We start from the raw sequence: 22140 nt of genomic DNA on the forward strand, positions 1-22140 counted from the left end.
TACTGTTTGTCACATTGCACTGCTGGTCTCACTGGCAGGTGGTGGGGGTTCCGTGCATACTACCAGACTCCATTGTAGGTATCATTGGTTGAGAAACACTGGCATGGAGGATAAATTGTGCTTCCTCTGTCCCTGTTCTCAATAAGTTGTGATGCCTCACTCAGAAATATCTGTGATAGGATGCATGTCCAAGGGAGCAATATCAGGAGAAGGTTCTTGCTTCACGTGCCTGCTGGTGGTCTTCTGGAGCATCTGGCCAACCACTATGGGACACGTATCTTTTTTTCTCTTTTAAAACTCAGGATATAGTGTAGTATAATGCAGGGAGGATATTTTTTGTAATGTAAGACACGCCTCTGACCTTATTTTCCAACACAGCAAAAATTCAAACAGGCTAGTTCTTCCTGCCTCTCTTCTAAACCCCATTTGTGAAGCACTTTCACAGTGGAAACCCTGAATATTCTGTAGGTCCTGAAAGTTCAAAGGTCCTTGTCAGGATTGTGTGAGTACATATGTAAACACACACACTTTTTTCTTTCAGTTTGGAAACAAATGTACTTATGCTTTCCTGGGGAGACCTCTGAATATGTTGAAATAACTCACTGTCATGGGGCAGCTCATTTAAACTTCCAAACTGATAGGCATTCAGTCACCCAAGGTCAATATTCAAGGATGGGGTGGGGACCAGAAACACAGTGTTGCATCTCTCTACACTTCATGCCCACCTCCAGGATACCATAAAGCAGTGGTATTCAAACTGGGGCATAGCGATGCCCCAGCCTGTGGGTCCTGGCCTCTGCCTCCTTAAGGAGCGGGGGCAGCCAGGAGACAGGGGGAAGGCAGCGGCATGATCTGCAGGATCATTCGCTCAGGGGGGCTGCAGGGGCTTGGGTGCACTTGCCCAAGCCTCCTGCAGCCTCCCAGGGGTGCAGGGAGCCCTGCACAAACTTCAGCAGGGCTCCCCAGGTCAGGAAAAGAGAAAGCGGAGCAATCGCGCCCTGCTCTGCAAAACCGGAAGTGGAGCACAACTGCTCTGCTTTCCCTTCTGACGGGGCTGCAGGGACTGGGGTGCACCCTCCAGTCCCTGCAGCAGCCGTCCCTGTGTGTGGGGAGCCCTGCGCGAGCACCTGCAGGGCTCCCCAGGACAGGGAAAGGGAGAGTGGGGCGATCGCGCTCCGCTTCCGCTTTTGCAGAGGCAGAGCAGATCTCTACTCTTTCTTTCCCTGACCTGGGGTGCCCTGCAGGTGCTCGCGGAGGGCTCCCCACACACAGGGATGGTTGCCGCAGGGACTGGTGAGTCCCTGCAGCCCGCTGAGTGACGCGATCCTGGGGATCGCGCCACTGCCTTCCCCCAGCCCTTGCTGCCTCCCCCCCCCACCCCTGCAAAGACTTACTGTGGGTTTCAAACTCCCGGAGAGTTTGAAAACCGCAGCCACAAAGGTTCAAGAAAGCTCATTTCTACTCTCTGAACATTCCCAATTCCATGCTCCCTCCCATACACCTCAGCATTTCATGGCTCCATGGAGCCACTGATGTCAGTTAGTGATTCCCAAGTCATACATACCAAGAGAATCCTGTAAGAATGCTAAAACGTGTAAGAATGTAAATCCTGTAAGAATGCGCTCTCGCTCTCGCTCTCGCTCTCTCTCTCTCTCTCTCTCTCAGGGGGGAGGGCATTGATATGCCAGTAAACTTGAACCATTCCTTTTAAAAAACATATTAGCAACTAGATACTCCAAAGAAGTCAATTTGGATCACTTGGAGCCACTAGGGTTGGCAACTCTCCAAGAATCAACAGCAATCTTCATGTGAGTACATAAATCAGTCCTGGAGATTTTAACATGGCCTCCTCGAATTTCCAATATTACATCATGTTGGAACAAAAAAGAAAAAATCCAGAAATAGTTTCAGCAGCAGTGTGCAACTTCAGGAACTCAATTTTTCAGAGATCCATCAACTATAGTTGATGTTAGTCATCAGAGGACTCCACAGATTATTTGGGGAATTGCTCAGTGTCCTGAAAACCGTGTGAGAGGCCAAGGACCAGAAGCTACTTAAGAAAAAAAATCTGACGACTCATCTCCAGGGAGATTTGCAGTCTTCATTACACCCAAGCCAACACGCTTCCCACAGAATTTATCTTTTTTCATGTCTAAAGATGACACAGCAAGAAAAAAAGTATCACTGAAGACAGATGGTAGGGCAAAGTTTCAAGGGCTGTTCGGAGGCAATATGCAGGATTCCTGTTTTGCGCAGCTGATGTGGTACTCAAGAACATTTACAGATATGCACACAGCCTCATTGTTATTCTTTTTAAGTAGCTGCTAATCAATCCCAAGTCCACAACATGAATTTCAAGAAGCTTGTCAAAAATTGATTAGAAAATATTTTTTAAAATGTCAGAGGCCATGTAATATGGAACACTTTTAAGAGAACAAACAGGGCTTTCAAAAGGCTGATTTTTGTTGCTAAGATACTGAAGAGAATCAAGGTGGGAACCTAGGACAATTGAAGTTCATTTCCATAGAAGGATTCCAAGCTGACCTTGGACAAGTTAACTTTGGGTATAATGGAGAAGCACATATTCTTGTGGTGTACAGAGAACCAGGAAGAAGGTAGTTTGCAAAGCAAAAAAGCTGGACTGCAAGTGTTTCACAGAAAAAATATTGACCAGAAGATTAATTCAATTAATCAGGGAATTCAGTCATTGATTCCTACAAAGATAATGCCTACATTACACCCCCTAGATCTGAGGGATTGAGATATTGCTACCCTGTATTAATTCTGATACAAATTAAGACCTACAGACATGACTTACACTTGTGTAATCATATCCAGGGGTTGAGCTGAAGACACCATGGACATTTGACTTTCATGACGATAAAGCCTCACTTTGATGGCTCACTTGTGAAGTTTGCTAAACAAAGCCTCAAATGATTCAGAATCAGCTTCAGGTTGTGGCCCTGGGCAACCACACACAAAAGGGTTTTCCTGCCTTCCTTCCCTAATTCACCCCAAATGTGTTCATTTTCCTGCCAGCTTACAAGTCTGGGGATGTGGGTAGACAGCAAGAATGTTGGCCAACAAAGCAGAGGAGAGAGAAATCACCAGCTTGGATTTCTCATTCACGTGTCTCCCTTTTTTTCCTCTCCTGGGTTGATCAGTCACTGGGTTGATAATGTTGTCCTCCTACTGGTCAGTAAGGAAGACAGGGAGGAGGAAATGTATATATTGAATTCAGATTATGTGTCCACCTTCCTCTCTTCCCTGCCAGCCAGTTGGGGTGACAACAAGACTTTCTGAACTCACACACCCCTGGCATGTGCCCTAGTGGGCTCAACTGCTGGCACTGGGTTTGAATGCCACATATAAATATTCTGTCATGACCCAATCCTGTCCTGGAGATATTCCAGTGTATCTCCATGCACACTGGTGCAATGGCAGCCCCTCCAGCACAGAAGTCCACTGCTGGTGGATGGGCCCTGAACCCTGACTCTTCACAATTATCACAATTAACAATAAAGAGTGTGGCCTATCCATCCCTTCCCTTTGCTGCAGCTAAGAGCAATCAGTGTCTGCTCACTTTTGGTGAATTCCAGGGGCTACAACCTTTAGTACTGCTGGCCAAATAATCACTTGTTATTTAGGACTGCACCATTGCCACAGGGGGCTGGATATTTGTCCTCCGCAAAGTTCCATTGCAAACTCCCCCCCCCCCCCCCAAGGAATAGAACAGGCAGTGTTCTACATGATCATGATATCCTCTGCAGGGCACCACTGCAAACATACTCTGGTGGTAGTGGTCTCCCTCACAAACATGAAGTATGCATCTCAATCTAGAGAACAGATTGACTGATGCTGAGTCCTTGTTACTCTCTCTGTGTTTCTCCTTGATCCCCAGGTATCTGTCTGACAGGCAAACACACTATGCAAACTCCAAGGGAAGTCCACAGTCAGCCTGCTTGGTGGTACCAGTGAGTGCCCAGCTGCTGCCTGGTGAAATTGTTGGATGTTCCAACCAGCCACCTGTGGCTTTGGAAACATAATTGGAGACAGTGAACCAGCTGGTACAGCCAGCCCTCACTGGCAGCTTACTTGCCTGTCTTCTGGATGTCTGCCAGCCCTGATGGGAAGAGATGGTTACAGTGGTGTCACTAGGGTTTGCATCACCTGGTGGGGGATGTCAGCACATCACTCCCATGTAGTGGGCAGGGCAATACCCCAGGTGGTGGGTGTGGTGATGTACCATCACTCTGCCCCCACTGGTTTTTGGGCTGTACCTTTTAATAGAACAAAGAACACATTCTGCATGAAATTACACTGATTGATATATAACATGATGGTATTATTCTTCCAAATTATGATTTTAGTGATTTTGGTCACTAGTGGTGTCACACACCCCCAAGGGTGTCAACTTACTAACACCTTATTGCAGCAGTTCTCAAACTTTTAGCACTGGGACTCACGTTTTAGAATGACAATCTGTCCAAGACCCACCAGAAGTGATGTCATGGTGGAAGTGACATCATCAGGCAAATTAAAATAAATAAATATAAATAATTAAAGTAAAACAAATAATTAAATAAGCAGAAGCCAGCCCTGTTCCACCAAGTGAATTTCCTCTGTAGCCTGCCTGTAATAACACTCTCCCCCCCCCCAAACCAGTAAGGTTTTCAGCCCTGCCCAGTGCCCAGTTCAATTTAAGAACTTCTGTTTAAACCAGATCACTGTCAGGATCCACCTGGCTTTGCAAGTCTCAAAACGGTTCACCTTACCAGCTGAAGCCTCTGTTTTGATCCTTTTTAGTGGGGGGGGGGGAGAGACTGCCTTCTGGAGCATTTGTTTAGCTGCAGGTGCATAGGATCAGAACCATTCTGGTAGCCTTGCACTCTCCTTCACCTGATCTTCCACACCAGCCAAGGCACGTTTGCTTACTCACAAGTAAATGCAACTGTGAGGCTTAGTTTCACTTTCCATAGTGCTTAATACATTAATCTGCTTGGAGGGAGGAACTTCCTTCTCAGGTGTTTTTGGGGGGCTGCATTCATTGGATCAGGATCATTCTGGTGCCTTTGGATTTCTCTCAACCTACCCTTTCTGACAGACTAAGGCAAGTTCACCTACTCACGAGTAAACGTGTGATACGGCTCACTTTCACTTTCCATAGGTTTCCATGCATTTTTTGTTCTCCAGTTTTTTGGCCATAACCTTTGATAGAAAGGAGATATTTCCCTCTGGTTTTTTTGCATTGCATTCCACTCGAAATTCTGCATCCAACGGTATATAACATGATGGGGTTACTCCTAACCACCATGATTTTAGTGTGTCACCCCCCCAGTGTGCGTCACCCCCCAGTGAGGCCCGCACCCCCCGCGCCTTCCTAGCGACACCACTGGATGGTTAGCAACCCCACAACCTGGTGGAAGGCCAGCTTTGTGGCCCTACAGAGTGCCCAGCCCCATGACAGCCCAGGTCTCTGCCCTGGCCTCCCAGGATGCCCAACAGTTTACAGGCACGCCCCTGGAGCAGGTACAGACTCTTCCCTGCAGCCTTCAAAGGAGTCCTCTTGGTCTCTGGCACCCATGCCCAGTGAGTTCCTGGTGTGGTGGCCAGTTTGCATTGAAAATATTCTCATTTTGTAATCTGACAACATTCTTGCATGCCTCATGTAAGCGTATGGCTTTGACATGACTTGGATGCAAAGTTCTCTGACACGGTGTCAGTAGGTCACCAGGCAATCACCGTACATGCACTCTCCAGTCACAAGGCTATCATTTCAAAGCTGCTCCAGTTGGCAGTGGATTGATGGGTGGCACTGCTGTTGCAAGGGTCGTGGGCAGAGTGGCTAAGAGAATTGTGCTGCTGTAACATGGCTTGTACTCTGGGGTTCCTTCTCCACACTCTTGTTTGGCCTAGGACACAGCTGTCAGGGTGCCATTGGCATGGCATCCAAATAGAATTTGGGCCATCAGTGTCAGGGCTTGGAGACCCTATTGCATGACATTATTGACATGGCTTCCTCATTGCATGGATACATCTTGTATAAATCCTCCCCATTAACTCTTTTCTCATTTTTCCAGAATATGATGGGGGGGGGGCACTTGCTGGAGCAATTAGAAGAAGGATTACAAAATATACCTGTAATGGAACAATGCAGAATTTATACCCTTCGGCTGACCACCTCGATCTGCATAATATGTGGAACAGGCAAATAGCTCTATCTATTCCTGAAAAGGAACAGGAGGCGAGAGGCTAGAAATAATAAATTAGATCCTATACTAAGAATAATGTATCATTCATACAGGTTCACACGCTCATACAATGACACCAAAATCTTAATTAATCTATGAGTGTGGGTGCGCTTAACAGTGCTTCAAAAACACTGAAGTGCCGTTCCAGCACAGTTCTCATCAATATAAAAATGTCCTATTAACCAGCTGGTCTACCTCTGCACACAGCCACATATCATTGTCCAATTGTCCCATCGCTGGAGAATGAAAAGGTGGCATTTTTTAACACGGTAAATACAATGTTTCACATTCCAAGGAGTGGAGGAACGGGGTGGGGATTCTACGCACATTTCTGTGCTTCTGCTGGCTGCGCAACTGCTACATGTATTGAATGAAAGCCAATGCCAAAAGGCTGTGGTGTTCTTTAGCTTCAGTCAATGGTATGTAGAATCGTGTGTGTGTGTGTGTGTGTGTGTGTGTGTGTGTGTGTGTGTGTGTTTTCAAGAGCTTTTATGAATAATAAAAAAGACAACTGTTTTGCTAGCTAAACAGAATCATGGCACAAAGGTGGGGGAGTGCAAAGGAGTTCAATGCAGTTGAACATTCATTAACCTTTCGAATGAAGAGACTTGAAGAGGGACCAGAATCTGATGATTATTTATAGGTTATTTGCTTTCCAGGTTCATCCTCAACTATCTTGACAAAGTAATTCGTTTCTAAGTGGATTATATGGGGAGCAAATATTACTTCTCACCCATATGTTTAGTTCATCGCCGGATCACTGTTATGCATGAATGTGCACAGTTTGAAATGGCCACAGATTATGGAGAAAGATCGAGCACAAGCTTGAGTGAGCAAAGGATGGCTAGCTATGAATGAAAAAGTGGGACAATTTTTTTTAGAGCTAAGTACCCAAGTTAACGGTCGCCGTAGGCAAAGCTCACTTATTCAGCCTGCACTTATGAGACTGATGGATCGTGCGGATGCTGATCTCAGCAGCACTAAATAGCTGTTCTTTTCAAAAAGATGAACTATATTCTTCAACCTGTTGGCCGCTGATGGACAGGCACTTATGGATGCATGCTAAATTTGCTGGGAGAAAGAAATGTAGTTTCAGCAGGACCTGGTACGTTTACGGAAGTCATGCGACAATGTACGAACTTCTGGAAATCTCAACGATGAAACACAGAACCTGCTTGGAAAGCAGACTTGAGGATTCTGAATCCACTCATATAGGTGGTTGGTAGAGGGGTAGCACGCAGAAGCCAATTACAGCACAATCCTATGCATATCTCATCAGACATAAGGCCCATGGTGTTCATGGGGCTAGCTGTCAAGAAAGGGTATATAGCAGAGGTTCTCAAACTTTGAGGGAGCTTTACTTCCTCAGTAAGTTCTTGCGGAGGAGGGGCTAGGGCAGCTAAGGGGAGCGAGGGGGGGTTCTTTGCATTTACTTCAAGAAGGCAGGGCTACAGTAGGCTGCAAGAGGTGCGGGGAGCCCTGCACAGCTCTCCCCGAGGCTTGGAACTTTCACTAAAAGTGGGCGCAAAGCACGCCCTGCAAAATGGAAGTGCTTTGCACCCGCTTTTAGTGAATGTTCCAAGCCTGTGCTGCCCGCACCTGCTGCAGCCCTGCCTTCTTGAAGTAAGTGCAAAGTAACTTACTTACTTACTTACTGAGGAAGTAAAGCGCAAAGCATCCCTCTCCTTCCCCCTTTAAAGGGAAGTGTTACACAAGCTGGTGGGTCATGACCCACCAGTTTGAGAACCACTGGTGTATAGGATTGCAGCCTTTCTTCATTCTTCTCTGCATGTTGAAGGGATGAGACTGATGGACTTACTTACAGCACAATCCTATGCATGTTTACTCAGAAATAAGTCTTATTATAATCAGTGGGCCTTACTCTCAGGTAAATGTTTATAAGATCGCAGCCAGGGAGCCTAATCCTGAGCTGCCAGGCATGTGGGGCTCCTGCAGTGCCAAAAATGGCTGCCACAGTATCCTGTGCACACTGGGTAGCTGCTGATGGCTCCTCAGGGGAAGGGGCTTTTTGTCCCCTTCCCCCAGGTAAGGGAAGTAGCCCTGTAATGTGGCTACTCAATTCTGTGGTGGCTCTTTAGATGGTGCAGAATCAAGGAATTCCACGTCAGGCCTGACGCAGGACTCCAGATCCAGATGTGCTGAGCTCTGCTGGTCACACCCCTTCCTGCCCTGCCCCCACCACACCTTCCCCTGCCCTCTGCCCACTTTGGAATGCCTCTTCCCTGCCTCCCCCACCACATCTTACCTCTCTGCCACCAGGTGCTTTGCAAGGAGCACCTGGTGGTGAATCGCCAGCCTCCCACTGGCACTGTCCCAGTGCAAGCTTGCGCTAGGCCAGCTCTGGCACTTGGATGACACTAACCCCTACAAACGTGCTTTTTGGCATGTTTGCGACAGTGCGCATTGGCAGTGAGTCAGCATGCACTGCTTAGGATTGGGCTCTAAGACCCTGATCTTACTGCAGAAAAAGTCTCCTATCCACTATGGCACCTCTTTCCCCAAAAGGTGGGCTAGATCCTGAAAATGTTCTGGTCCCTTGGTCAGAATCAGGCTCGAAAGTCAAGTGCATCCTTTGCTTAACTTTTTAAACCTCATGGTGATCTGGGCAGCCTTCCTGACTTTCAAGCCTTTGTCAAGCCTGCCCAATCTATGTTTATGCCAGCTGTGGTAGAAGGAGTTTGCTGAACTGAATTCCTCCTGGGATAAAGAAGCTTAACAATAGATCATGCTGGCTTCTAATAGCAGTGATCAGAAAGTATTCACGAGTCCATTTCAAGTCCATTTCAAGCCAGAGAAGAGAGGGATCTGGGAATTTTCATCCATATGTTTATTGCACTGCTGAATTTTGACCACAGTGCTCCAGATTGTTAACTGGTAGAATCAGGATTCTGCTAAACATAGCTATTTTGATGGAGAATCTGAACTAATTTGTTTTTCAATAATCCTGTCTGCAGGAAAGCAGACAGGTTCTCATTCCATGATCTGAAGGTGATACAGTGTTGAAAATACTGTGTTAAATGAAAACTCCAATGGTTGAAGCATCAAAGACAAAGTCTCTTTCCCTTGATAGCTTCATCCTTGCTATGTACTCAATTTGCCTGTTATCAACTTCTCTTCCCAAACTGTCTTTAGAGGTTAAGATGGGGTGGGGAAATAATATTTCATTTTCACTTCACTGAGGTTTTCTTATTCTCGAATTGATTTCACATTTTAAAGTTCACCAGTAGTCAAGCAGAACAAAAACAATTTACAAACAGTAGAAGTCTGAATCTTCCGAAATGAGATCTATTTACTTTGGTACGTGCAGTCATTCATCCATACAAACTTCAGTATTTCAGTTATGTAGACCACTTGTAATAGAAATGCTGCCCTAGGAAAGCTCATTGTACTAATGTTCTTTATGAAATAAATGCTATTTTCACAGGGCCTTCAGACAGTACAGCCCAGAAAATATCCAGTCTGAAGCAGTGCCTCTCTCATATCATGCTCAGTTTTTTTCCCTGGCCCCCTTTAAGGGTAACATGATGACAGGTTGTGCAGATCTAGCTACTCATGACTTGAGTCATTTGGGTTGGGTAAAGGTAAACAGAAATAAGACTGTATGATGCCCTGCCAGGGATGTATAACATCAGTCTTCCCATCTGTGAGGCCATCTGAGGTTGCCTCAGGCTACACATTTACAGGGCGGGGGGGGGGTCCCTGCCCTATCTTAACCTCTAAAGACTGTTTGGGAGGATAGGTTGATAAATTGAGCACATAGCAAGGCTTAAGTCAGTGGTTCCCAAATTTACTGTGGTAATGGTGGTCTTCTTTTGTGGTGGTTTCTTCTTCCTGGCTCTCCTGGCCACTGCCATTTTGGATCACATGAGATTTTGTGCAACTCTTGTGATAATTGCATGAGATGTCATGCAATTCAAGATGGCGGCACCAAAGAGAGCTGGGAAGATGGGCACCACCATTTTGGTTCATGCTTACAAGTTCTTGAGAGATCCAAGATGGCGACACCCAGGTCTATCTGATGCTATAGGAAAGGGCACTTCCTTGGCCACTGTAGCACAATGCCCCCCCCCAAGGTACCAGCTGTGCTTCACAGGGACTGGATGAATGACACCAATGCAGCAGGACAAAGGACTGTAAGACTGCAGGTTAAGTTTATTGGATATAAATACTCAGTCTTCTGTTCACAACTGTCTCCAAACAGTTATTAATAATTCCGTTTGCCACAGTGTATGCTTTGGGCTTTCTTATCTAATCTTTCTATAGCTAGTCCTGAGGTATTCGCATGAAGAACGCTTTACAAATCTAATATGATTTATTGATTGACTAACAGACGATGACCTATTTTTGGTGGTTCAGCAAACATTGATGCTTTCTGAAAGAAATGTAGACACACAGAGTGAATATACAGAATCAGCGGACTGGTAGAGGCAGTCATTCTTGCACACCACTGCTTGGAGGGGAAACGTTAGCCACTGGCATGTGTAGCATGAAACAGAGAAGGCAAAGGAAAGCAAAATGCCAAGAGCAGGGGAAAGTCAAATTTAACAGCAGGCAGACTGCTATGGGCAACGGGAAATGACATACACATGGAATAAGCACGACATGGAAAACGAAGTTTTGCAGTGTGGCTAATGTTTACCACTGGGTGGATTCATCCACCAGGCTGATGGTATGGGCAATTATCAGTCCATAAATAAGTAGTTACTTAGACTCCTTCCCTCTTCAGATGAGCCAGGGCTCCCATGGGAGCCATATGGCTCCTGTTGAGAATGGCTGGTCAATTCTACCATGAGAAATATTCAAAAGCAAGTCTCATTAAAGTAGTATTGAGTATTTCTAATGCATTACCCCTAGATCAGTGGTTCCCAACCTGGGGTATGCATATTACCAGGGTATGCACCAGTTCATTTAGGGGTAAGTAAAAAAAATTGAATAATGGCAGGAAAAGGCACTTATGTCAACAGAATATGACGATGCAAGGCAAAAGTTGTGCAGTTAATTCAACGTTGTGATGAGTGGCAGTGCAGTTTGTCTGGGCACAGTCCAATGAACACTCGAGACAACACAAGTGGGAGAAAGGGCCACTTTATTAGCATTTTAATACAGAAAAGTAGGCTGAGACCTGCAGTTGTAGGGGCAGCGAAAACCCCTGCGTGGTGCGGAGGCAGGACCGCTGGGCGGCCCCAGAACCAACTCAGTCCCGCAGGCTGGATGTGCACCCGACTCCAAGCTGCGTCCCGTTCTTGGGTGACGCAGCTCATCCAGGTCTGTCCCATAAGGTGAAGGCAGCCGGACCGCGGGCTGTGCCGCCTCGAGCTGCTGAGCCTCTGAGGAGGACCCCCGCGGTTCCGGCCAGGGCCCCAGTCAATGTCCTCATGCCACTGAGCCCCTAAGGACTGCTATTGGGTTCTGCCCTGCCCATGCTATCTGAAGGTGCACTCCAAAGTCCCAAGCACGCCTCTACCGCACCACCTGCCAGCATAAAGTGACCGATTATATAACAGGGGAGGAGCCCTGTGCCCACGGCAGTCTGCGGTAGGCAAAAAAACTGCCTGTCACCATCCAATCTTGACAGGCAGCAAAAAATTCCTACCTGGCCCCAAACAGCAACCAGTACAACTCAGACTGTGTGGTGGGTGGGTGGGTGTCCGCTCAGTGCCCACGGGCAAGGAAGGATGGGGGGGGCTGTTGCTGTGTCCTTAAATTACCTCTGCTCCCCCCAGCCACAGCCCTCCGCCAATTCCCTCAGGGGAAGGGGCTCGTGTGTTCTGGCCAGGCCATACAAACTCCGATCTCCCTGCTGTAATTGGGCATTCGGGATTGTCTTTGTTAATTAACCTCAAGAAAAGCCCACACACCCTCACTTTGTTATATGTTGAATGGTGTGGACTCCTTCCCTCTACAGTGTATTGCGAACATGCCACTGTAGCACACAGGCTCAGCTCTCCCCTTCACAAATATTCCAGTGCCATCATGCCGGTACAGATGTATATATAAACAGGGACCTCAGCCAGTCCAGTGAGCAGTGCTCAATGAGAGAGTTCTTCTGGGTCTTTTCTACATATGGTAGTTTCTCTCATAGTTTTAAGTCACGTATTCTCATGTATGAATCAGTGGATGAAAACTGGCTTTTTATTCCCATTACAGGCTCATTTATTTACAGTTATATCCTATAAATTTGAAATGACAGCAACTATATTAATTATAAACATTTTGCTAATATGAAGGGTGCAATTTATGGAAATGGGCTACCAAGTGTTACGCAAGTGCAAAAAAAAGGTTGGGAACCACTGCCCTAGATGTTAGCACATTTTACATTCATGACCTCAGTAAGCCTGACAACAACCCTGTATTGACAGTAATATTATTCCTATGTTACAGATATGGGAGTCGATTGAGTTCATGGCTGAGTTCAACTAGCACATGCTGTTAAATTCACCATGATGCTACACACTCTCCTGTGAGCAGATGTTATCTTCAACTCCTTCTTCTGTACTGGGGGGGGGGGAAGAGGAGGATAGCTCCATCTCCAGAGGGCTTGTGAAACACACTAACATACCACTTTGGGATGCACTCACAGTCTCTTTATTTGATCTGATAATGCAGGGATGTCCAAACATTTTGGTAGGAGGGCCAATCATCTCTTTGACACTGTGTCAGTGACTGGCAAAATAGGAATTAATTTACATTTAAAATTTGAATAAATTTACATAAATGAATTTATTAGAGATGGAACTTCTATGAATGAATGAAGGTCTTGCAGTAGCTCAAGGTCTGTAAAAGGCCTTGCACAAAGCAAGACCAGCCTTTCCTTCACTGCCACTGCTGCATCACAGACATGAAACAGAAAGTATTGAAGGGAGCCCTCGTCCACAGCTCAGGTGAGAGGTTGAACAACTCTGAGAGCAGTTGCATTAGGCCAGCATCGTCACTAGGAAGTCTCTGGAGGGCCAGAGGCTCATTGCAGGCTGGAGGCTACCCATGGGCTAGACTGTCCACCATGGGACGGGATTTGGGCAGCCCGTGATAATGGATGAACAAAAATAAGACAGGGTTTGCTTCTCCTTCCTGGGTTAATTTCACCTTTTCTTTGTGGTTTAGTTCCCAGGTCCCTCAGTGAGACTTGCAAATGTATTTATTTTTCACATTTTTATACCACACTTTCTCCAAAAAGCTCAGGGTGGTGTACACAGCTGCTCCCCTCCTTTTGTCCTCACAACAACCCTGTGAAGCAGGGTGTGGTCTGATGCATGGAAGATCCAATTTCATAGCAGGTAACTTAGATTTCAGTGTTCCCGTTTGGTGTTTTGCTCAATGGTTCAATCAGAACACCAAAATCACTTTTATTTTTAGCTAGGCTGCTCTTGGTTCACTCTTCAGGAGTCAATTGACATATTGTGTTCAATTCGCTGCCCTCAGAGAAAGCGTTGACTGAGCCTTGACCTATAATCTATGTTTAAATTTCAGCAGCCCTTAAGAAATGCTCACTGAGATCTTATTTATTTACGATTTACGTGACTTCTATTGGATGATCAACAACAACAGCATGTGCTTCATAGAATAATTATACAGAACAATGTCCTTGGTTATAATTATTTGAGCTTGTATTTATATCTCCTACCTTCTTTATTCGAGTATGCAAAAAGAGTTTCGTTTTGTTGGTACAGCTAACTGGTTGCTGTGAAAAAGGGGAAAAAATCAGGGACATGAGCAAACAATCACTGTGGAATCGCAATTGTACTGATATGCTGTTCTTACTTAAAAGAAGTTTCATGAAGACCTTGCAGAGTCCAGATGCTCGTACAACTCAGAACTCTATATTCTGAAAAAAACAACAACCTATTCAGATGATTGTCTTTCAATGTCAATCCTTTGTTTTTAATGGGAACACAAGTTCCATGACAGTGCTGCCTCCGTTAAGACAAAATAACTAGAATTGAGCTTGTTGTTCTGTGATCAGACTAAAGGGGGTGTACTGTACGAGAAGTTCTTAAGGTGCACTGCAACAAATCCTACTAAGCTCCCTGAGAGTGCAATGTATCTGGAGGACATTCCTACAACCACAATGACTTTTTTTAAAAAGTATACTTCTCTCGCTTTATGCTTCGCATTATAGAATCTGAGGGGGAAATGTGCAAAGTGCTCATGAAAACACACATTTAGACACAACATTCCAAAAGAAAACAAAACTGCACATCTGAAGTCTTAACAAAATTCATCACCTGTGTTTTTGAACCTAAATTCTGGCAGACCTCCTGCACTATATTTAAAGTTACAACAGTGCATGAATGATGCTCTGCCTGCCTAGGCAAGGAGACTGAAAGTACCAAGACTCCTCTCATTAATCTTATGTTACTGGCAGTGCTCTTTAAAACACACATAACATGAACACACAAGGAGGGAAGCAATCATGTCCAGTGATCCTGTGTTGAAGCTAATGGTATACAGGTCCAACCTTGTTATACATGGGTTTTTTATACATGGATTTGACTCAACACGAATGGCCCCTGCAAATGAGAATGAATGTGCTGATCCCTGGATCAGCCGCGGACCTCTGCAGCCCCGCGACCGGGGCAAAGCTCCACAATGGCACCCCCCCATGGGCTATCACTGCCCCCTGGACAGGAATCCAACCCCCCCCACTCACCAGAGGCTCACAGAGCCTCACATGACCTCCTCCCACACCAGGGAAACCTCTGTGAGTTTCCCCAGCACTATAAACTGTGCTTCCAGCCAACTGGAACTCAGAGAGGCTTCCATGGGGTCCCAGTGGCTGGCACCTGGGCTCTTCCCCCATCCCGGTCTATGGCAGGCAGACAACTGCCCTGAAGAAGGGGACAAATGCACCCCTTTAAAATGCTTCTTTTACTGTTGTAGAGATTTTTATCTCAATATGATGAAAATGGCCCTTTAAATTAAAGGAACACAGTCCTTTACAATAGGTAGAGGGCAGCCAGCTGACAATCCATCAATCATTCTCTCACCAAGTGACCCCCTCCCTTCCCCCAAACAGGTGAAAGAAAGATGATCCTTTCTAAGGGCCTGGAGAGAGACTGATGATGAATGGAATCAGTCAATTTGTGTTTTGGTCATGAAAAGGAGACCAGATTTCTTGACATATTAAATGATTGTGCCTTAGAGCAGCTAGTCATGGAGCCCACCAGAGGACAGGTGACTCTGGATTTAATATTGTACGGTATTCAGGAGCTGGTTAGAGATGTAAATGTTACTGAGCCATTCGGGAACAGAGATCATGCTGCGATCCGTTTTGACATGCACGTTGGGGGAAGAATATCTGGCAAATCTCTCACAAAAACCCTTGACTTCCGACGAGCGGACTTCCCTCAAATGAGGAGGTTGGTTAGAAGGAGGTTGAAAGGGAAGGTAAAAAGAGTCCAATCTCTCCAGAGTGCATGGAGGCTGCTTAAAACAACAGTAATAGAGGCCCAGCGGAAGTGTATACTGCAAAGGGAGAAGGGCTCAACTAAGTCCAGTAGGGTGCCCGCATGGCTAACAAGTCAAGTTAGAGGGCTGTGAAGGGCAAGGAAGCCTCCTTCTGTAAATGGAAGTCTTGCCCTAATAAGAATAAAAAGGAACACAAACTGTGGCAAAAAAAATGTAAGGAGGTGATACGGGAGGCCAAGAGAGACTTTGAAGAACACATGGCCAGCAACATTCAGGGGAATAATAAAAGCTTCTTCAAATATGTTAGAAGCAGGCAACCTGCCAAAGAAGTGGTTGGCCCTCTGGATGGTGAGGGAAGGAAAGGGGAAATAAAAGGAGACTTAGAGATGGCAGAGAAATTAAATGAGTTCTTTGCATCTGTCTTCACGGCAGGAGACCTCGGGCAGATACCGCTGCCCAAATGGCCCCTCCTGACTGAGGAATTAAGTCAGATAGAGGTTAAAAGAGAAGATGTTTCAGACCTCATTGATAAATTAAAGATCAATAAGTCACCGGGCCCTGATGGCATCCACCCAAGAGTTATTAAGGAATTGAAGAATGAAGTTCCTGATCTCTTGACTAAAATATGCAACTTGTCCCCCAAAACGGCCACGGTGCCAGAGGATTAAGGATAGCAAATGTCACACCGATCTTTAAAAAGGGAAGGAGGGGGGACCTGGGAAACTATAGGCCGGTCAGCCTAACAACTATACCAGGTTAGATGGTGGAATGCCTCATTTGTATCTTTAATGAGGCATTCCAAAAAAATAGACAGACAAGCCTTGCTGAGGGAGAATCAGCATGGCTTCTGTAAGGGTAAGTCTTGCCTCACGAACCTTTTAGAATTCTTTGAAAAGGTCAACAGGCATGTGGATGCAGGATAACCCATGGAATTATATATCTGAACTTTCAGAAGGCGTTTAACATGGTCCCTCACCAAAGGCTACTGAAAAAACTCCACAGTCAGGGAATTAGAGGGCAGGTCCTCTCCTGGATTGAGACCTGGTTGAAGACCAGGAAACAGAGAGTGGGTGTCAATGCACAATTTTCACAATGGAGAGAGGTGAAAAGCGGTGTGCCCCAAGGATCTGTCCTGGGACCACTGCTCTTCAACCTCTTCATAAATGACCTGGAGACAGGGGTGAGCAGTGAGGTGGCTAAGTTTGCAGACGACACCAAACTTTTCCGAGTGGTGAAGACCAGAAGTGATTGTGAGGAGCTCCAGAAGGATCTCTCCAGACTGGCAGAATGGAAAATGGCAGACTCTCTCCAGAAAATGGCAGATCTCTCCAGACTGGACAGGAAAATGGCAGATGTGTTTCAATGTCAGTAAGTGTAAAGTCATGCACATTGGGGCAAAAAATCAAAACTTTAGATATAGGCTGATGGGTTCTGAGCTGTCTGTGACAAATCAGGAGAGAGATCTTGGGGTGGTGGTGGACAGGTCAATGAAAGTGCCGACCCAATGTGCGGCAGCAGTAAAGAAGGTCAATTCTATGCTTGGGATCATTAGAAAAGGTATTGAGAACAAAATGGCTAATATTATAATGCTGTTGTACAAATTGATGGTAAGGCCACACCTGGAGTATTGCATCCAGTTCTGGTCGCAACATCTCAAAAAGGGCATAGTGGAGATGGAAAAGGTGCAAAAGAGAGCGACTAAGATGATTACTGGGCTTGGGCACCTTCCTTAGGAGGAAAGGCTATGGGCCTCTTCAGTCTAGAAAAGAAGAAGAGGGGGGCCTGATTGGGGGGGCATGATTGAGACATGCCTGAGGGGGGGCATGATTGAGACATACAAAATTATGCATGGGAAGGATAAAGTGGATAGAGCGATGCTCTTTATACTCTCACATAACACTAGAACCAGGGGACATCCACTAAACTTGAGTGTTGGGAAAGTTGGACAGACAAAAGAAAATATTTCTTTACTCAGCGTGTGGTTGGTCTGTGGAACTCCTTGCCACAGGATGTGGTGATGGCATCTGGCCTGGATGCCTTTAAAGGGAGATTGGACAAGTTTCTGGAGAAAAAATCCATTATAGGTTACAAGACATGATGTGTATGTGCAACCTCCTGATTTTAGAAATGGCTATGTATCAGAATGCCAGATGCAAGGGAGGGCACCAGGATGCAGGTCTCTTGTTATCTGGTGTGCTCCCTGTGGCATTTGGTGGGCCGCTGTGAGATACAGGAAGCTGAACTAGATGGGCCTATGGCCTGATCCAGTGGGGCTGTTCTTATGTTCTTATGATTGTTGGATTGTCTCTTAATGACTCTATCTTAACATTACAAAGGTCAGCAAGGCTGTTTTTAAATCATCAGAGCAAAGGCACTTTGTTTTTCAAATTGATTTGCTATAGTGCGATTTTTTTCCATCCACATGAGTTCTGGGAATGGAACCCTCGTAAATAATGAGACTCAACCTGTACTATGTAATTTGGTGATGAAAATTAAGGTACTCAAAGTTTCCTTGGAAATGTATAATGAAGGGAATGAAGGTATATGTCACTACACCAGTAGGTTACCAAACCACACTCAGCAAGGTAAGGTACAGGTGTGGAATGAAGAACATGAGGCTCTAAAGCCAAGAATTTATGTAGATTTTGGCCCCATAGAATCCTATAGGATCCTTAGGTGGAATGACTCAATCAGGAAATCCTCTATTGTCAACAATGGACCCTTGATGGGCTCTGCCTTCTTCCAACCACCCAGTTGAGGATACAGTGGCTGGTTGGATAGTCATTGGATCGTTTCCCAAATTGAGCTTCATCATGAAATTGGTGAGGATCACTGGAGATATGGAACTTGTCCTTTGCCTTTCAACTGATAATGTTTTACAAAAGATACTAACTTGGGTATCTAGGGAAGTGGCTAGGGCCATAAACCATTATATCTTCTGCTCAGACAGGATTTAAAGCTGGAAAACTTCATTTCCACAATGAAGGCATTACATACATTAACATTTAAGCAGTACATAAGAAGAGCCCCACTGGATCAGGCCAAGGGCCCATCTAGTCCAGCTTCCTGTATCTCACAGTGGCCCACCAAAACATGTTCCAGTAAACAAAACCAGTAAACAAAACAAATCAAACAAACCAAACAAAACCAGTAAACATGTTCCTTTCAAATTTGGAGCACTGAATTCCAGAGATCAGTTAAAGGAGGGGAAGGATATTGCATAGTTCCAATCCAAAGTCAGAGAAAGTGCCCTTCCTGGTCCAAAGATCTATAGTCTCTTGATCTGGTCTTGATCTGGCCTTTTGCTCAGCAGCAAGTACACATGTTTAAATGTGTGTCTCCTACAGGCTTTGAAAAGATAGAAAATGTTGATTATGTAATTCTTGTCTCTGGTAATCTAATGGATGCATCCCACAAAAGAGAATTGATTTGTGGGTTTTGAATATGCTTATGATGATATGATTATGAGATATTGAGAGATAGGAGATCCTTGTACACACAAATATGACATGGGCTAATTAAACATGACACATTTGTACGTTCTTGGAGTGGAAAATGTATTATAGGGCATCATATACTCATGAACTCTCAATGAAAGGTTTTGTTTCTTCTGTGGCTGCTGTAACTATCTCGATAACACATGTGAATGCATGCAAAATCTAAATAGACAGAAATAAAAGAAAAAAATATAAGCATGTGAACAAAAGATTGGATGAAAGTCAGCAAAAGAGGAAAGCACGTGGATGAAATTTGAAATGTGGTTATAATTGAAAACGGCTGAAAGAGCAAAGCAATGAAAGTCAAGTGGATGAAAGTCAAGGTATTGCCATAGTTGGGGTGCAGGTGAGTCAGCATGCAACCACACTCATAACATATAACAATGCTCACTACATGGTATGAATACCATACCATGTAACCAGTTAGCGACAGAGGACAAGACACCTGCGGTGTGAGGCACAGTAACATTGAAACTTGCACTCTGAAACTTGGAAACCAACTTGGAAACTTCAGTTAGGAACAACTGAAAAGTCCAGACTCTATTTTGAATAACAAGCCCCTATACCAGGGGTCTCCAAACGTTTTGGCCAGAAGGCCACATCAAATATCTGGCGTGATGTTGAGGGCTGGAAAAAAAATTTAAATATAAAATAATATAAATATATTATAATATAATATTAATATAATATAAATAAGATAAAGAACTTAGATGAGCGAATAAATGAATGAATGGGCTCATTCATTCAACCTCTCTGGCCCTTAGAACCCTCCAGACACAATCAGAGCACAGTTCTGGTCATGTTCAGTTGAGTGGGCCAGAGGCTTTCAGGGGACAAGAGGTTGGCCCCGGGCCGGAAAGAGGCTTGCTGCAGGCCGCATCTGGCCCCCGGGTCAGGGTTTGGAGTCTCCTGCCCTATACAATATTTGACTTGCTCTGCACCTGCTATGCTGCCCATCTGCAACAGAAGTGAAAAATCAGAGACATTTCTGCTGAATCAGAGGTTCTGATGCAAAGTCTAGAAGTGGGATGTGTGTCTCACCTAAAGGGAATTGAGGCCCATGAACTAACAACAATGATACTTTCATTTTTTTAAATCTTTCATCTGATTATTTGAAAGCACTTTTCAGAACATGAATGAAGCAAGTTTCAGACTAGCTTCATGCACTTTTCAGAACATGAATGAAGCAAGTTTCAGACTAGCTTTATGATCTATATAAGGGCTTTATAGAACTTGTTCCCCCCCCCCCAAAGAGTCTCCATTTCTCTGATGTCTTAAAAAAATTTCATAATAACACTGTGCTGGCTTTTGACAGGAAGTGAAAAACATCATAGAAAGCTAAAAGAATTATAGCTGAGAGCATCCAAATATGACAGCTGAATTTTAGCGTATAATTCTAGGATTAGTGTCCCTGAATTTATGATGAAAAGTATTATGACAGCAGACATTAAAAATAATAAATTGGGAAAGCTACTTCAATATTTATATAAAGCACATCTGTGTGTGAACAGTTCAACCTCTTGTTTCAGTGTGATCTGTAATTCTTCTATGAAGCCTTCACGTTAGTACTGTGACCCAATCCTAATAAGAAAACTAGTATTCCAGCAGTGTAAGGCCCTTTATGACCTCGCAAAGCGCAATGTGTCATTCCGTGAAGCTTGGTTGCTGCCACAAGTGGTGAGCGACTGGATCCTTGCACCAGCGGTGTGTTCATGTTTCCCAACACTGGTAAATCAGCACAGGGGAAAGGGAGCCAGGAAGATGGAGGAATGGGGGAGAGAGGGGGATAGAGATGGGGCAGGGAGAAGGACAGATCAAAACTAAGTGAGCAGTATTGACTGCAATGGTGCTGTCAAAATCCTACACCTTTTCTCAGCCTCCATCTGCCTTCCTGGGTTCACTTGGACTTGCCCCAGCAAAGTAGCTGGTGCAGGGCTGAGCAGACCCACTCTTGCAGTAGGGGCTTATCCCCAGCAAGGGAACAAATGTTCCCTTTTGTGGGAATATGTCCAGGGCCTAAAAACTCCCCCAAGGGATATAGTACACACCCAACTGGTGCAGCTCCACCTTGGCATTAGGGGTTATATAGGATTGAGTTGCCAGGGTTTGTTTCAGTAGCCTATGCTAGAATTACGTTGCACGTTCATCAGCATGGCAAGTTTCATGTCTCTACCCACTAGGTGAGAGGTCTACCTCTTTGCATCGTTCCCACAATCCATTCTCCCTGGTAGACCCCTGAAGAGCAAGACAGAGCCACAGAACAGAATATTCAAATTCGCAGGTACCAAACCGGTGGATAAGGAGGGCCCACTGAACTTTAATGAAATCATAGGGTATGTTCCCACTCCGCACAGTTGTGCAAATTTTCAGTTAATAATTTTGATTGACTTGCACAGTGTTCAAGATAGGAAATGATGAATGGAAAATATTTCTCTGTAGTAGTAGTATTGGTTGGATCCCCACATCTAGCACCCAGAGGTGTGCACATAGCTGCTGCCACTGCTTTGGTACTGTGGCACCTTTGTCAGCATCCACAATCTGTTTTAGGAGGAAGGGGATGCTGGATTCAGCATGTAGGCTGGACATGGACTCCCCATTTTACCTTGTTCTCTGTCCTGCCAGAACTATCATCTAGAGGGTGGATGGAATGGAATATGTTGAGTATGCAGTATACAGCACACTCCCGGATGCAAAGCTCCTTTAATATGGATCAGTAAAATAAGACACCTTATTTGCAACCCTTGCTAAGAAGTTTTATGTTCTGAATCAGCGGTTCTCAAACTTTGTAGCGCCAGGACCCGTTTTTGACAACAATCTGTTGGGACCCATAGGAAATGATGTCGTTCACCTAGAAGTGATGTCATGGCCAGAAGTGACATCAAGCAAGAAAAATTTTATTACCCCCATATGACAAAATTAAATTAATCTAATTATGTAAGTAAGTTAAAAGTTTACAATAAGCAGTA

This window comes from Tiliqua scincoides, chromosome 4 (genome assembly GCF_035046505.1).
Source record: "Tiliqua scincoides isolate rTilSci1 chromosome 4, rTilSci1.hap2, whole genome shotgun sequence".
In the NCBI taxonomy this organism is placed as follows: Eukaryota; Metazoa; Chordata; class Lepidosauria; order Squamata; family Scincidae; genus Tiliqua; species Tiliqua scincoides.